Source organism: Passer domesticus, chromosome 1 (genome assembly GCF_036417665.1).
Source record: "Passer domesticus isolate bPasDom1 chromosome 1, bPasDom1.hap1, whole genome shotgun sequence".
Lineage (NCBI taxonomy): Eukaryota > Metazoa > Chordata > Aves > Passeriformes > Passeridae > Passer > Passer domesticus.
The window spans coordinates 65,944,497-65,960,848 of record NC_087474.1 but is presented as its reverse complement, the minus strand read 5'-3'; the positions used below and the strand labels follow the sequence as shown (position 1 = coordinate 65,960,848).

The 16,352-nt window shown below is 35.3% G+C and overlaps 1 long non-coding RNA gene across 1 annotated transcript; it reads right to left on the bottom strand.

Moving 5' to 3' along the window:
* Positions 1-559: 559 nt before the first annotated feature.
* Positions 560-15,864, bottom strand: LOC135288127 (uncharacterized). Its single transcript, XR_010351417.1, has 3 exons — positions 15,477-15,864; positions 3,075-3,134; positions 560-760 (listed from the first exon to the last, which is right to left on the bottom strand). It is a non-coding gene; the product is annotated as an uncharacterized LOC135288127 (long non-coding RNA).
* Between the last annotated feature and the right edge of the window lie 488 nt (positions 15,865-16,352).

Sequence of the window (16,352 nt, the reverse complement as noted above, 5' to 3'; positions counted from 1 at the left end):
ACCCTCACGTAAGGTGCCTATAAGTATTGGCATCATCATTCCTTCCAATATTAAAAAGTTTTTGTCCTACTTCCTGCCAGGCTTACAATTGGGAAGTCCCAGTAGAAGGGAAATCTTTTACATGTGTGAACACCCAATCCAGCAAGGTGCTTAGCATTGAAGTTGTTTGTGCTTTGCCAGTGCTGGAGCCACCATAACAGGTCTAGGCTCTGTCCTTGTTTCAGGGATATTTTTCCTCCCATAATTCTTCCACTGCTCACCTGATAGGTGATGGGCATGTATTTGGGTTCTTGTACCAAATTTCTTCTGGTCTAACCCGATTCCTGGTCCAATGAAAGTTGCTACTGATGTAGTCCACATCTTTCTCCACTGTTGAAGTGTCCCAGTTTGGGCAGCCATTTGTAGCAATGAGGAACAAAGACACATGGACCTCCTTGCTTCTCCCAAAGAAGGCCGTTTATTGTAATGAACCAAGAACATCTATGTTCTAAACTTGAACCAAAACAAGCACTCATTGGCTGCCTGCCACTGCAGTGTCACTGTTCATGCATCCCTTTACCTAATGAGTTCTCTGATCATGTGGTGTCCATGTATCTCCTCAACCAATCACTGCCTCATGCACAAGGCAAGCACATGCCAGCTACACAACCTGTTCTCTGGTTACATGACATGTTTCTTACCTCCTGTTAGCTGAACCTCTCCCAGTGTGCTTTCTTTTGAGCAAGAATAGGATTGAATAGGATTTCTTGTCCTCCACAAGCTAAAACAGAGTTTTCAGGCAGGTTTGTAACCAAAGAAATGGAACTACCTGCTTCAGCTGTTTCTTGGTGGATGACTTGAGATGAAAACATCAAGTCTATGCTATGGTTTATGCCATTCCCCCTCATGGTTAAAAATGTCCTGGGCATCAGGACATATTTCAAATTCATAGTCAAGTACAGTGTCAGTTAGAGCTTGACTTGATGTTAGTGAACAGCTACACATTTTGGACTTAGGTGAAAACTGTGAAGCCAATGCACCTATCCTCTTATACAAAAATCCAAATAAGGGAAAAAAAATGTCCGTTGAAATAGTGAAATTGCACATCTCATTAACTTGTGTAGGCCATTAAAATTGAGAATTTACATGACTTTTTAACCTGAGTCAGTGTTTTACTCAATAACAAATCAATTAAGAATTTAAAGTTTCAGCTCAGCCGTAGCCTCTTGAAGTAAATGCAAATGTTCCATAACAGTCAGTGTTAGACCACATGCAGCAACAGGTCACTTGATTAATTGTTTGTCTTGTCTTTTTTTTTGTTTGTCCTCATATAATGAACTACCTTCAAATGTACTTACTGAAGTATATTTTATGGATATAAGTGTTTAACTGCTATTTTATATTTTTGTATGCAATTAATAATTGTGAGTCAGTAGAACAAGTAACAGTTGCCTAACTAGGTTGATTTCAGAGACAAAAATAATTCTGTTCCTCAGCTCTATAAAAAGAATAACATAAACATGAAAAATCTGTAGTGTTTTACAGACTGAAACCAAGAAGCCTATATTCTGATACTATCTAAAGGAAAATGTAAATTTATGGCCACCTTTCTTTGCATGTGCTTAAGGAGAGCTTTGGGTCTTTCTTTGATTTGGGGTTTCAGAGTATGCAGACATGAATATCACAGTAGCACTTTGAAAATGTGTGAAACTAGAGAAGAATGTAGATAGTTCAAAAGAGAACATTGAAACTTCAATAACAGAATATTCCTGAAAAAGGAATTTAAGAAAATATGCAAAAAATAATATTTTATTGCTCGTAGAATCCATGTGAAAAAGAAATTACACATTTAAGAACTTAGATATATGATAAAGAGTAACTCTCTCCATAAAGAGACCAGAATAGGCAGAGTTAAGGACATTCTAAGCCCATGCAGGGAAACTTAGGAGCCAAGGAGGCTTTGTAAAGATTTGGAAAAAAAGATTTTAAAAAAGAATGAGATGTCAGAAAATACCAAAACCCAGTGATATGGCCTGAGCAAAAAACTAGCCCATTGAGAAACAGTTTACATAAATATTGCTGATCTAATCTTTCCCAGGTCTCACTATTAAGGATTTTAGTATAGTCATATTTTCTTCACTGATATAAGTAATCCTATTGCTTACATTTTCTCATTTAGTCAAGAAAACGGACATACATGCATATTCCAAAAATAGTCAGGACTAAATTATTAAATTATCTGTTTTTAGCTTTCTGCCTATGAAATTCATGACAGGACTAGGAGTAATTGAACAAGAAAGACTTGTACTCCTGAGGCTGACAGCAACACCACTGAGGTTCTTAGAAGGTGATGGCCAGAAGTGGAACAAAACAGCCATGATGTTTAGTGACTCTCCCTAGACCGTTCTGCTCTGGGCACGGCACATAGGCCAGTAAAATCACATTCTGCTAGGACTAAGACACAATCTAGGGCAAACTAAAAGACCTTCTGAATTACTATATTCAGGCCTTTCCATGTAAGATTTTTTTATGCAAGATTAAAGCCCATTAAAATCTACAGAGAAGAACGCTAGGAAATGTCTCATATATATCAAAAGATTAAGAAAAGTATGTTAAAAATGCTGGCGAGAACCTAGTGTTAAAGGTACAGCAAATTACAAAAATGTAAAAGACATTTAAATCAATTTATGTGGAAATTCTAGTTTGATACAGAAGCCAAAATCAAGTCTAGTCAATCAGTCAAGCCCATTTTACAGGGTTTTTCTTTATTTTCCTTAATTCACAAAGAATTTAAAGCCTCAAGTTTTACCAGCATCCAAATGAGAGAGACAGACCTTGACAACGTGGACAAATATTAGAGATGGATGAAATAGTTAAGACAACACAGAGATCAGCCCAAACCTTTACTAAAAAAGCAGATAGAAATTTGTGATAATTGAATGTGTACTATTAATTTTAGTTTTTTCTACAGTTTCATGCATATATGAACTAATTCCTGACTCTGGGGCTAGAAGATATTGTGCAAAACTGACCAAGACAACATTAATATTTTCTGTGGGAATGGAAGATGATTGCATGAATGTTTTCACATGTACCTTTTTTTCTCATGGGATTTCCAGTACAGCTATTTTTAAGCAACAGGAAGTTTGGCTAACCTGGAAATAAAATATGAACAAATATGAACATATAGATTTTGGAAGGCTGAATTTAACCTCTTCACCCTTCCTTATTTGCTTTTAATGTCTGTCTAGCATATGAATAACCAACAGAAAAAGAGAGGGGAAGAAGAAAGAATTTCACATTCCTGTATTTCAGCCAGCACATTCCTTGGCAAGGAATAAGTGAGGTTGTTCAAAAAATGCAGACTTTGGAATTTATGTGATTTTGGTATGTGTAGCAATGCACTTTGGATGCATTAATAAAAATGGTTAAAGAATGTGCACCTTTTTGGAGTTTCAGTTTAATCTACTTAGCTCTATAAATTTCAACTTTTTTCATGGATTACTCTGAATTAAAAGTCACATAGAAGCATCTACAAACATCAGATCATGCAGTTGTTCATGCATCTGTCAGTGGAAAGTGGAAGAGAAGATAGTGTGATGCCTCTTAATATAGCGTTAAGAGCCAAGACCCTTGGATACAATTCTCAGCTCTGCCACAAATATTTGTGTGACCTTGAGAAAAAACCTCTCTCAGCTTCACCTGTAAATGCTTCTCTTTCTCACAGGGTCACTGTCAGGTCAAATTAATTAATAGCTGTTGGGCATTTTTCCATCCCTTTAGAGAAGGCATCATAGTCTATTCCATTTGTCCTGAGATGAAAAGTGTACAAAGAGAAGGAAACAGATTAACACTACCCCCTAACACGGCCAGTAGGAAACACAAACACAACTGTTATGGGCCACCAACCCTCCTTTGGTCTGACCCACTGACTCCCTGCAATTCTTTCACACGTGCTAGAATTCAGCCCTTTCTCTTTCCTTCTGCACTTCAATTTGCCACCCTTCCTACTGTTCCTACCTGCACAGCTGCTAAAGTTTTAAGTGCCCCACATTTACCAGATTAAATTAGCTTAATTTCAGGTTATTTAACTGTTCATGCTCTCATTCTAGTGTTGCGAATGTTTCCACTGCAGAAGACAAACCTGCAGGCAGAAAAAAATCTACATTTCTTCTCCTACTAGACTGCATCAGCTTTTCTGGCCTATATCCATTAAGAGAGCTGAGCAAGTAGGGAAAAAAAAAGTCAATTTAGTGTTACTCAAGATATTTTAAACAACCCTATAAAATAATACAATCCCTACTTATAAGTCTACATATAGCAATCCGAAAATATTTACAGTAGATCAAATATGTTTATTTTCTCTACACATGGCTGACTGTTCATGTTAAAGTTTAGCAGGATTAAGTTCAATGTCCATTTTAACTCTGTGTGATGTTGTTGATTGGCTATATACAGTGTATGTAAAAAAGAACCATCAGCAGTCAGCCCTTGGCTAAAATTCACTGAATTTACTGAATGTAAATCAATACAGGAAGCATAAAGTCCAATCAGGTTGGGAAAGTGCATTGCTGGAAAATACTATAGATAGAAAAGAGAAAGCCATAAATTTTGTGTCCAAAAAGTAATTAGAGCTTTCTGTGTCATGGTACACACAGATCAGTAATTTATTCATTGTTTATCTGAATAGGAGGAGATTTGTATCCTTTTAGAAAGGTATCAATTCAAATCCTAATATTTCCATAGTTAAATTGTTCACACTATTTAAAATCAATCTTTCATATCTTGTCTGAATGTGTCTACAAAGATTGGTCTTTTTGTGTCTTTTTATGGTACAATAAACTGTTATTTGCTACCAGAAATCCTTACACATGCAGAAACTTTGAAACTGTAACCAAGAAATCTCTTCTTGAATTTCTTCTTGGCTAATCCGAGGAGACTGAACTTCTTCTGGTTTATTGCTACAAGGCATACTTTTCCAATTCTAATCTCGTTCCAATTCTAATCTAATTCCATTCTTTTTGCACTTTCAGAAAGATAACCAAATTTTTTAGATGTAAAGATTTTCTTATACCCTATTTCTGTCTTAGAATACCCTGTGGCTGTCTACTGTTTCCTTGGTTATGAAGGGCAAAGTTCTTTTTGAAGCACTTACATTCCTGAATATAATACAATAAAATGGTTACCTTGGAGTGTCATTAAGACTGGTGTGCATTACAGAAGAGGAATCACCGAATAGTTAGAGTTGTAAGGAACCTTGGGGAACATTTAGTCCAACTCCTGCACCAAAGTAGGGTCATGTAATTAGTTTCTCTAATTACCCATGGAACATATTCACTGATCAAATTTACATAAATGAGGATTTATTATGTTGAAAATTGCAGAGAATGCAATTATAAAAGCATAGTAATATACTAGAGCAATATGTGGCATAACATATATTCTGTGTGGTAGCTGATTATAGTCAGTAAATAATTTTGAACTGGTTAGCTTCAATAATTATAATAATTAATTATCAAATTCATTATGTGTAGTTTATTTTGGCATAAAAACTGATGTGAAGACTCATTATCCATTCTATGAAAAAGCAGGATGAGAGAGAAGTTGAAACAGAAAAAATCATATGGTTACTGATTCACAAAGGACAACTGCCAGCATTTTCTTTAATGCTGTCAATGAGATATTAAGTTGAATTTTCTAAACTTGCTGTCCCTGTTATGGTCACAAAATATAAACACAAAAGCACTCTGTATGCTACAAAATAATTGTGCTCACAGCAAACAGACCTCACTACACAAAATTACATAAAACCAGAACTAAATGCAGTATAAGGAAAGAACAAAGTTAGAAAATGAAAGGAATGAAAAACTGGGAGGTCGTATGAACACTGTGCATTTCTTAATAATAATATTAATTTTATTAATAACAAATAGTTTTCAGGTTACTGCTTCATTTTGTAAAGATAGACTTTGATTTTTACATATACGCTATAATTGATTCCAATTTTATTTATGACTATTCTATAGTGTAATTTTTCGTTTAGAATCCAAGATACACATGACAGAATTTCTTATTTTATTTATTCAATGACACAGTAGCTTTAACATAGCCCTTAGCTAACATAAAAGTAACTTTATATTTCTCCATGTACCTAGACAACATTATATTCAAATCTGCAATATAAGCTTGCTGAGATAAGAAAGAAGCATTTCATATATACAGGTGCCTAGCCCCAGAAGTTGTTTAGGAGGTCTTTCTGACACAGGGAGATTACTGGAAGCCAAATAATATTTTTAATGCATTGGAGAAGTAATGAAAAAAGAATAAGAAAAAAATGTTCAAAATAAAGTAATTGAAGTCAAAGAATTAACTGGGTTTTTTGTTTTTTCTGTTCTTAAATTAATGGCAATACTTGCTTTCACCATTCAGTCATGGGTCAGGAGAGCAAAAGTGGTTCTTCCTGAGGAACTAGTAGGACATGAGAAGATATTCAGTCTTTGTGTTGCACTTTCAGCCAGAGTGCTCAATCTCCAGGATGCAAACTTTTTGAACCATTTCTAGATTTACTTTTGCTGTGCTGGGGGACCAGAACACTCAATGTCCAAGAAGATACTCTGAATTTGTTAAAGTCTGGCATTTGCAAAACAATCCAAACAAACCCAAACCGCTTGTACTAAATGTTTCATATTTATTTATTAATTTGCTTGTTTGGATTTTTCATGTGGAGTTTTGCTTTCTATCCTGTCTTTTTACCTCTCTTCCAATTTTTCAAAACAAGGGAGTTATTATAACAGAGACTGCTGAAAGACATCTTTCATGGACAGCAGAACTCATTTTTACTGAAATGTTCTTTGGTCAAGCTGCTGCCTGCAGGGAGCTTTCCAGGATGCAAACTGCAGTGCTTTTAGGGAGACAGACATTTGTCACATTCACATTTTCTGAAAAATCCCTTCACCCAGGATTTTTCTCCTGGGAAGCTGAGAAGCCTCAGAGAAAAATTAAAACAGCAGTTTTTATCTCATTTGATTCTCCTGTGTTTTTGCTCCTTTGGAATGTGGTTGGAGGTTGTGATTGTTTCATTGGTTTCTAGTGAGAGTGTTTTGTCTTATTTGCCAATCAAGCAAATGCTTGATTGGCACAGCCCAAGCTGTGTCAGGACTCTGGAGAGAGTAATGAGTTTTCATTATTGTCTTTCTAGCTTTCTGTAAGTATCCTTTATGTATTTTTTTAGTATAGCTTAGTATTCTTTTAATATAATATAGCATCATAAAATAATAAATTAGCCTTCTGAGAACATGGAATCAGATTCATCATTCCTTCCTTCATTGGGACACCCCGGAAATACAATAGACATTCTCCGTGCTGCCACCACAGAAAGGGAGAGAAACTTGACTATCAGATTCTGTCCTCCTCTTGCATCCTTCTCATCCCACTCTAACACAGCTTCAGAGCTTTTTCTCAGTGACAGGACCAGATGACCCAATAGCTGACCTACATTTTGCTGGTTCTCCCCAGTGCTGATGTTCTGTGCACTTGGCAAAAATGGAAGGCACAGATCATGGAACATGTCAGCATTCCCAGGAATATGCAGCCAGGAGAGTTTCTTCCAGCTAAAACACAAAACAAACTCAATACATTCATCTTCAAATACTGTTTATCACAGTCTAAAACCTCCTGGACTTAATCCAGTGCATGCCCTACATTGAACCATAGGTTAAGTCTACTAATCCCTTCATTATTTATTTACATAATGAAGGCAAATATCAGTCTGGTTTTTTGTGGTTTTTTTTTTTTGGTTTTTTTTTTTTTTTATAATAATGTGCTAGCTGCCTAATAAACTTTTTTATATAAGTAGTATTTTTCCTTCTGTAATCCATTGAGTTCAGTGTATAACCTAATTGCAGACCTTACTTTGTTCATACTTAGAATTTTCAAGCTTGCAACTTGAATGTAGGTTCTTTAAATAAAAGTTTAAGACAACTAAACATACTGCCTGCTTTTAGAATCACAGAGTTATTCAATCCTAGTCATCTAGCAATTTACAGGTGATTAGTATATTTGCTTATATTTCTGTTTAAAAAAAAATCTAAGTATCTTGTTCAGTACATCTATTACATGTGACCAGAGCCTGAAGTCTTGAAAGACTCCATTTTACTCATAGAGCATCTCCATCCTCCAACAACTTTATATCCTGTATGTACTTAACAATTAGTTATCAGAGTTTATTGGTATCTATAAATAAGATAATGGAATACCAGTTTTTACCAGCTGTAAATGTGGCCCTTCTTTCAGATACTTGCCTGTCCATTTAAAAATGGAAACATTCCAATTAGAATTTTTCTACATGACAGATTTCAATTTTCTCTTTTCTATGTCTGTAGAAAATGCTTGTTGAGGTTATTAAAAGGGTCTTTCTTTGTGTGCTGGATTTTTCAGAATAATAATAAAAACCTACATGCATACACACAAAATAATTGAAGGGGGAAAAGATAAAAAGCTCCAGAACACTCACTTCAATGATCAATAACTTTTTTTTTTTGTTTTAATCTTATTTCATTCCTGACATTGCATTCCCTGTAAAGCGTTCAATTATTAGCACTGGAAGAAAACAGGAGAATTATGTGCTTTACAGGTCTTTTATCTAAATTAAGTTCATATATTTCTGTAAATGCTGAGGTAGTAATGACTTCAGTTGGAACTTGGCATTTCATCCATCTTTTCTCCCCTCTGTTAGGGAAATTGACCTTATTGTGATGACATTTCCATGCACTAATATGTAACACAACATGCAAAATCACCAGGGAAATAGAAAGGGAGAGAGACTAGAAGGAACTGATGATGTAAAACAGCTTTTAAAGTGAATGTGCAAACTTAGACATTGGTAGGTTTTGGAATGAGTACCCAGTCTTATTCTTCAAAGGGACATAGTGCCCTTTGCCCAACCAAAAGCTAGTGCCAAGTCCTAGAGCAAAGGACAGGAAGTGCTAACCTGTGTCAGAAAAGAGAAAATCACAGGCTCAAGAAAGCAAGACAGTAAGGGAAAGGAAAATAAAAACCACATGGTTTCTTCATTTTACTCAGAAAAAAAGACCTAGTCCACCATACTCTGTGCAAAAAGAATACACTGATGGTTTTTCTATCACAATCTTTATCAGGAGAGATAAAAAAAACAAGACAAAATATCAAAACAAGATAAAATATCACTCTAAAACTAAGGACTTCCAAAGAATGCCTCAGAATGCGTCTTTATGTCAGCTGTAACTTACAAATGTTTGGCAGTTTTCTTTAGTTGATGTTTGGTGATTAACAGTGATAATAATAAACTAGACAATCATAACCAAAAAACAAGGCAACTTCCATATAACTAATGAACATTTTACCAAACTCAAGAGGAAATCTAAAGTAAAAGAACTACTTACGTCATGAATAGCTAGAAATCTTATCTTGTTTATTCTGTGAGTTTTCCCAGACACTATGTGTCTTCTGTGTTGTCTTTTGCATAATGTCAAGAAAACTGTTGGCCGTTTTACAAATAGAGATATTAGGTTGAACTCACTATTTTCATAGATAAGGTGTTTTGCTAACAGTAATGTTGGCATTAACATTAAGCATTAATGTAATGTTAGCATTAAGTTAAAAGTCCTCTCTCCAAGGACAAAGGCCATGATGGTAATCAAAAAGAACAGAGGGCTTAATTCTCATGCACCTATTTGATTACTAACAACAAAGTTTTTAAAAGGCCTGCTTTTAAAATAATATTCTGTTCAGCAACAGGAATTTCAAGTGGCACAGGACTCTGGTGGTAGAAAGGGGAATGGATACATGCATTTTCCCTAACAAGCTGTATTTCAGCTGTGGATTAGTTGCCTGTGTATATTCATAGGGAGGAAAGGAAAAGGGGACATGAGTTGAATTCAGATCCTATGGATCTGGCAGTGGGCTGCAATCCTGATTTGTTGGTAAAAGATATTTGGGCAAGTTTCCTTTGTTTCTTCGGGTTCTATTATAATGTTTGCCGACAGCTCTCAATTATGTGATTGTGAATCTTTCAGAAATAAATAGAGTGGATTAATTTAAACCAAATAAATTGAAGATTTGTTTTAACACTAATCTTCTGCTTCAGCAGGCATTTAGGTTGAAATGAGAAGCATGATAGATATGCTAAAGTTTAGATGATTAATATGGGTTTTAATACTGATATTAGTGGAGGGTTTAAAGAAAGACAGGACTAAAATATTGGAAAGAGTATATTAATGCAATTACACCTGAGAGACCAGAGTACAATCTTCATATGGTTTTATTGTTACTATATTTGATTAATACAAACGGATGCCTGCCTTTTCTTTCTTCCTCTTCTTTCATGTCTCCTGCTCAGTGTCTTGGTGTCTGTGAAACATATTTTTAGGTTCCTTAGTGTTCCTTTCATATTGTATAGTAATGGTATATATAACATATACTGTCATGTATATAGGAGAATATAGGAGAAATAATTCCCTTGGGCTTTATTGTGCCTGAATCACCATTTAAGATTTTGCCTAATCAGAAATTGAATGTCAATGGCAACTCTTCAATTGTTAAAGAGGAAAGCCACCTTCATACTGAATTTGAATTCATTTTGGTTTCAGTATGAATTGCAGGCCTGATCTCTTACCAATGAGGGAGGACATGAAAAGTCTGTGTTAAAAATTCTGTCTCTGAGAATAAATTTAGCCTAACTTTATTAGGTCTACGTGTGTCTCCATAAAAAAACCCCAGTATTCTTAATTTACACAGCTGCATATTAAAACAGTACATTTGGAGTTATTGCACTGTCACAGACACAGTTAATGAAGAATTGGGTTGTCACATATTTTTATATGTGGTTCAGGAGACATTGAATGTGTCCCTGGTTCAAGTAGCAACTTACACTCTAGACCTGATCATTTCACTTTTTCTGTTTTCTTTTTGTGTTCAAAAATAGTATCTTTGAACATCAAGAATATATTTGAACATCTTATTCTCCTTGCTTGTATGGAGGAAAACACTGAACCCAAATAGGATATTATTTGTAAATGCCAACTCTTTGCTATAGAAATTTCCTCTTCACTTCAAGTCATTAATTTCAGACAACTGAAAGCATTGAATTAAAGTAACTTTAAAACTATTATGCAGGTCCTGTCATGTCATGTTAGAAAGTAAACTTACAAATTACAGTGTTTTCCAAATAGTTTCAACAAACAGCATTGCACAAGAGCACAAATATCCAAGGGTTCTGTGTTGCATTTTCTAAAGACAATTGCAGACACCTAATTTTTCACGGCCCAAAAGGCTCAGCCAAAGTCAGCTGAAATATATACATAATATAAAGTTTTTACCCCTCTTTAGTGGCATAATTCTCAACTGTAGATTACTTTAGATTGAGCAATGTCAGAAGATGAGTGCCACTAAATAATAGGATCCTGTTCCAAACAATAAAATAAAGATTTTCACCAACACATACTTAAAATTTGTACTACACCTTATTTGACTTACACAGTACATGCCTTCATTGATTTTGAAAATCAGTAGGTTTATGGGCACAGCAAGATATACAGAGCCCAACAACTCCGATACACCAAATGCATGGACACACCTGTACCTCAGGAACTTAGGATTGTTTCACTACCCTTAAATACTGCATTATAGAAGAACCTCCATGCAGTAAATGCATGCTGTTCAAAATGGTCTTACACAAAGTTTTTTAAAAGTAGTATTAGTGTTTTTAAATCATGAAAGAGTTAATCCTGTCAATGTAAATGTTCAGAAAATCCAAAGATCTGTTAAGAAGCCTATAGTAATAGCTGAGGATTTTACATTTCTTTTGCTTGAATACTGAAGATTTGAAGAAAGATGAGATAAGACCCTTGAGATTACAGATGGGGTTTTTTCCCCTATGAAATATTCATAACTGCATGGAAGTGGAATGACAGAATGTTAAAATTGTAAAAGCTACAAGAGTCTTGATTTTAAGAAGCATGATTATCTACAATGATGGATCAGGAGCACTATTTTCCAGCAAGTTGCAGTAGCAGCCAGCATGAAGAAGTACGCACCCAGGCAAAATCAGTCAGTCATCATTTAGAATTCAGTGATACACTAAGTTAAAATATAATAATTTTTTTAAACTTCGTATAAAATTATGTAAGAACCAGATTCTTGGCTGCAATAAATGAGACTCCACTTGGAGCAATGTGTTCAGTTCTGGGACCTTCAAAATAAGAAGGATGTGGACCTCCTGGAGCAAGTCCACAGGAGGCCAGAAAGATGATCAGAGGGCTGGAGCACCTGTGAAGACTGGCTGAGACAGTTGGGGTTGTTCAGCCTGGAGAAAAGAAGGTGCCAGGGAGACCTCACAGGATTTTCCAGTGCCTAAAGGTGCCCTACAAGAAAGCGGAAAAGGGAAGTTTTGCAAGGGTATGCAGTGATAAGGCATGAGGTAATGGCTTCAAACTGAGAATAAATTTATATTTATATTAATATAAATATAAATTTATATTTGTATTTCAATATTAGCAAGCAGTTATTTACTGTGAGTGTGGTTAGGCACTAAAACAGGTTGTCCAGAGAAGTTATAGTCCCTATCAGTGTTCAACGCCAGGTTGGATGGGATTTTGAGCAACCAGGTCTGGTGGAACATGGCTGCCCATGGCAGGGAGTTTAGAACTAGATCATCTTTAAGGTCCTCTCCAAGTCATACCATTCTATGATTATATGCATTCTAGGCAGATCTTCGAATTATGTGAAGGTCTCCTACCTGAAAATGTGATGCACACTAAAATCATTTGGCCATATGCTCCATTGATTGAATTTTCAGGTGGTAAAATGGCAAGAGTTTGTGACAAAGTAAGAAATTATTGTTTTTTCCTTGTTATTACTCTGATGATTTGAACCATTATTGAAGACATGTAATGATCTTGCATTTTTCTAAAACAGAGCTGGAAACAGACCTGTAATATAAACTCAAGTCCTATGACAACTCAAGTCGTGTGTTTGTTTTTATGCGGTGGAATTTCCATAAAATAATTTTTTATTTGACAACTTAAATTTTTGAATTTGCGGCTCATGGTACTGGTCTTCTGATTTAACTGGGATTATACAGGAAAACGTGAATCTGGTCTAAGACACTGTCAACAGCAATTTTCCCATGGACTTAAATAGGATAATATCTAACTGATCACATTGAAACATTTTTTTTTTCAGGGAACTAGATTTAGATGCTTTGAATAAGCAGTCTTCACTGGTCAAAATACATAAAGAACTGAACCAGTATATGCAAATTTATATTGTTTGTACAGTACTTTTCAGCAAATCCCCAGTAAAAATGTCAAGGTAACTACCCATATTGTATTAAAATATTCTTTGTGTTTGATTTTTCCCTCTCATCTTATTATATGTTGTGTGCAGAATTTAAGTCTCTTTTATTTCTTCGTTACTTGCCATGCACTGTTTTTTCTTTGTTGCATTTACAGACATAGTTATTCTGAAAATCAGGATCTGTGTTGGTATGTTTGGAATTCAGTGATTCAGTGATAAGCATAGAGATAAACAACTAGATTCCTCATCACTGCTAATTCTGACTAATGAAATGTCACTGTGTATGCTCTAAATTATCCATTTTATATATGTGGCAGAAATTTGGAAAATACTCATCCACATACAGGAAGGAAAACAAATATTGGATTGAGAGACCTAAGCATTTCCATGATGTATGCTCAAAGATTTTCTATTCTAAGAGGGATGAGACTCCAAAGACCCTGCTATTGTGGCTGCCTTAGCCCATCTGAGATGCTGAGATATGCTTCAGCTCCAGCTGTGCTACACTTTGAAGTTGTTCCATGTGATCTCCATGTTATTTCTCTTCTTTATCTTGTTAAGAAAAAACAAGGATTTCAGTCTGTTACAAAAAGGAAATAAAGGAAATAAAAAGCTTGCAGCTCATCAGTCTTCAAAAGTGTTTGCTACTCTTCTAATCAATGTACCCAGAAAAATGGATTAGACAGAAAAAAGTCTATAAAAACAGAGGGATAGAGTAATTTATGAAAGAATGTTGATTATTTACAATATTTCAGAAAGTTCTGGGCGTTCGATAACTTCTAGGCAATTTCAGCTGCTGAGAGTACGGGCTAACCTAAAACTTCAGCTCCACTCTTCAGTAGGTCTCTAAGGAAATGTGTTTTTCTCCTGCTGCCATCAGTTTAGTCTAAACTAAAGCTGAAGTATCCTTTAACATGTATATATGGTAAACTATATAAAGCTCCACAAGAGAAAGAGGGTACCTGGTGGCATATGCTTTTTGTTTGCTATTTAAAGCCTTTGTTTGCCATTTTGGGATTGCCATTTAAAGTGGAATGTGAAGAGCTGTTGCTACTACTGTGTCGCAAACCATGCAAATATTACTTGTGAATGTTTAGTGTTGCGTATTTTTCTTCAGTTTTTACTTTTTTTTTAAGCCTTTAGAAATCCTTTTTCTCCTAGGAAATCTGTTCTGCATTTTAAGCTCTTCAGTTTATATACTGTGCTTTAGCTTTCAATATTAAATTACTTATTTTTCTGGTATCACCAAGCACTGGAAATAAACTTCTTGATAAAAATGTCTAAAGTCATATTGGTTTCTCTTGTTGCTGCCCTATAATAGAAGGATGTGACCACTTCTCTAAGCTTTTGGCTTTGCTTACTTTAAAACCCAGATGTGGTCATCAAAGACAATTTAATTCTTGAATGTTGTTTCACTTTAAAAAGAATCAAAATGTGCTAAGAAGTAAAAAGCTGGCAATGTACAAATAACAAAAGCAAATTCCTCTTCAACAATCCTTTTAGTGGGTTACTTGAGTACAAATGCATTTATTTTCTTTTCACATATATGTTTTTACGTTTTAGAACAAAAAATCAAGTGCCTAAATGCAGGTTTTTATCTATATTCAGAAAGGATGAACTGTTTATTTGAGGGCAAGATCCTGCCTTTAATTCCATTAGAAATAATTTTGCCAGTAGGCTTTTTCATACTGTAGGAATCTTTATTATAACAACACTGATCTAACAAATAGAAAAAGATAGGGAAATACCATAACTTGCCTGTTTGCAGGACAAAAACATACCAGAGATATATCTCAAAGTTACACATTGTTTTTACTCAAGACAGTTCAGCTTGTCAACTATAACCTAACTTCATATAAAGAAAAAAAGAATGTATGGAGAATTTTAGATATTGCATGTCATGGTTTAAGCCCAGAAGGCACTTAAGTACCTTGAAATCTCTTGCTGACACTTTGCTCCCTGGTGGGGAATAGACTTGGGGAAAAAAAAAAAAAGCCATCTTGGGATAAGAACTGCTTAATAATTGAAGTAAAAGAAAATTCAATAATTCACATAATAAAAATTATAGCAGCAGCAGGAACAACAACAAAAACAACAACAACAACAATAATAATGGGACACAAAGAAAGGAATAAAATCCCAGAGAAACAAGTGGTGCTCAATACCACAGCTCACCACCCGCTGTCTGGTGCTCAGCCAGTCTCTGAGCAGCAATTGGTAGCTCCCAGACAACTTCCCCCAGTTGTCTTCTGGACCAACTTCTCGACCATGTTCTATGGTATACAGCATCCCTTTGACCAGTTCAGGTCAGCTGTCCTGGCCATGTTCCATCTCAGCTTCTTGTACACCTCCTCATTGGCAGAGCATGGGAAACTGGAAAATCTTTGGCTCAAGGTAAGCACTACTTAGCAACAACTAAATCATCAGCGTGTTGTCAGCATTATTCATATGTTAAAGCCAAACCGTGGCTGCTAAGAAGAAAAAGAAGGTTACTAAGAAGAAAATTAACTCTATACCAGCCAGGACATTGCATGAATTAATTTTTCAATTATGATAAACAAAACCTATTCCTATGCTTATCCTTACCAAATCTGTCACCTCAATGAAGAAACATATTTTAGTTTTTATGCTATTTTAAAATTAGGAAGATTTAAAGAAAATATATTTGCCACAGAATCTTCAGAAAAACATCTACAACTTGGTGGGTACAGGACTTTACTCCATGGCCTAAAAACTGTAAGGCATCTGGTACTGTCTGAGATGCCACAAAATCCCACCCAATCCCTAGCCACCATTTTGAGAATGCAGATGTCCCAAGGCTTTTGGGCCTTGGATATCTGAGGAATTCCCTAATGGCCGTAGAACATGAAGTTTCAGCAAACAAATTGAGCTCTTCAGTTGTTCCTTCAGTTGTATTTTCAAAGCATATTTCAGCTATAGAAAGTACTGAGAGCCATTTAAGTTGCCTCTCAAGATTGCCAATCAGGTTCCTGCCTTGGCAACTCTACTCTGAAAAAAAAAATATTCACTCATGGTGCAAA